This window comes from Dipodomys spectabilis, unplaced genomic scaffold (genome assembly GCF_019054845.1).
Source record: "Dipodomys spectabilis isolate Male_0828 unplaced genomic scaffold, ASM1905484v1 ptg000253l, whole genome shotgun sequence".
NCBI lineage: Eukaryota > Metazoa > Chordata > Mammalia > Rodentia > Heteromyidae > Dipodomys > Dipodomys spectabilis.
Genome location: NW_024870930.1, coordinates 34,810 through 36,924, shown reverse-complemented (window position 1 = coordinate 36,924; position 2,115 = coordinate 34,810). Strand labels below are relative to the sequence as shown.

At 34.9% G+C, this 2,115-nt stretch overlaps 1 pseudogene; it reads left to right on the top strand.

Annotated features, from left to right (window-relative positions):
• Nucleotides 1-402: 402 nt before the first annotated feature.
• On the top strand, nucleotides 403-501 carry LOC122124912 (annotated as a pseudogene).
• The last annotated feature ends 1,614 nt before the right edge of the window (nucleotides 502-2,115 follow it).

Sequence of the window (2,115 nt, the reverse complement as noted above, 5' to 3'; positions counted from 1 at the left end):
GTAGACATTAGTGCCATTGAGACCTCATTTTGGAAATTTTAAGCTGCAGAAATTTCGAAGTAGCTTTTAAGAAGGCTTACTTTGAATCCATTAGCTCCACAAAGCTAACTCAGTTGATAAGTAAGTACTTGAAAAGCCATCACCTTTGGACTTAGCTATAAAGGCTTCAAAATATGATCAAATTTAAAATGAAAAAGACAAAATAGTAATTGACAGAAAAATTGCAAATGTGAGCAATCCACCAAACAATATAAGTTTTTTCCACTATAAACAGAAATTTAGAGAAATAAGATCAATAACATTTTTAGGAACAATAAGGGTTCATTGTTACAAATAGGCAACCAAGGATATATGCCTGTATAAAGATTGCATCATTAGCTACTTAAATTTAGAGGATACTACATGCTTCAGCAGCAGGTCTACCAAATGACAACAATACCAAGATTAACATGGCACTTGCACAAGGATAATATAAAAATTTGTGAAGTACTCCATATTTTTGATTTTTCAGATGCATGAAATGAAAAACAGTTATTAAAAAGTTGATTACAAAAGTACAAGTGTAACAGCACATATAATTCATAGAATTAAAGGTTAGTTTGACATCGTTGTTTAAATCTTCACCTTAGAAAGGCCATTACATAGCATAACCTTTACAAAACTTGAAATTAGATAGCATTGTCATCTTATCCCAAAGAAATAAAATACTATAAGGACCTAGGGAAAAAAAGGAATCTTAAACTTTTTCTATATGGAATGCAATTTGAATGGACATATTTATTAATTAACCTATATATTATAAAACAATGTAGAATTCAAAATATTATATCTAGGAAAGAAGGAAATGGATTATGGACATTATACAAACATAGATATACTTTTTTCAGACAAGCACTAGGAATAACTTAAATTTCTATACTATTCATTTCCACAGATAAGTTAAAATTATTTCTGATTTAAAAAAAATCACAAACTCTGCAAATAACATTATAGATGTATACAAACAACTCTTGAATACATTTTGACATCAATGTCATGCAATTCACTTGGAAGAATAACATGGAATCCATGATTTTTTTTTTTTTTTTTTTTTTGTCGGTTGTGGGGCTTGAACTCTGGGCCTGGGCGCTGTCCCTCAGCTCTTCAGCTCAAGGCGAGCGCTCTACCACTTGAGCTACAGCGCCACTTCCGGTTTTCTGGTGGTTTATTGGAGATAGGAGTCTCACGGTCTCTCCTGCCCGGGCTGGCTTTGAACCGCGATCCTCAGATCTCAGCCTCCTGAGTAGCTAGGATTACAGGCGTGAGCCACCAGCGCCCGGCTGGAATCCATGATTTTTTAAAGTAAAATATTGCTGTTGCTTTGCATTGTGAAAATATTTTGTAGGGATATGAATGATGAACTGGCAGTTTTGAAATTTAAGAAACTTAACCAAACCATTAGGACTTTTGGAGGGACACAAAGGATTAACTGGCATTTTTGAAATTTAAGGAACTTAACCAAACCATAACGATTTATGAGAACAATTTGTAAAGCCTTTCACAACTTCAAAGAGGTAGTGATACATACTTATCCTTTTGGCAATATCAAATGCAGTTTCTTCCAAGTTGTTCTTCAGACCTTGTTTGATATAATTGTTCAACAGAAGTAGATACAGCATATCTTTGCTATTTCTATTCCCAGCAGCAAGATGCAAGGTGGTCAAGAGGACTTTAGTTTGGGCATTTGTATCTGCATCATGATGAAGTAAGAAAGAAACCACTCTGGTATTATTCCACATATAAGCACTGTGCAAGGGTGTCCAGCTATTCACAGTTATTGCATGACTGTCTGCCTTGAGCTACCAACTCATGGACAATATCTAAGTGTCCACTGTAGGCTTCTCGATGAAGAGGGGTATACTCATCCTCATCCCTAGTATTTATATGAGTGGCCTTTTTGGAAAGTAGTCTCCGCACTGTAGTAAGCCGATTAATTTCAGCATCCCAAAGAAGAAATTTACTTGGATCCTTCTCCATTTTTGTCTTGTAATTGATACCATTTCTCACTTTTCATATTGTTCCTTGTCTTCATCAGAATTGCCTAACCAGAGACTTTGAGTACCAGTGGGAATGAAG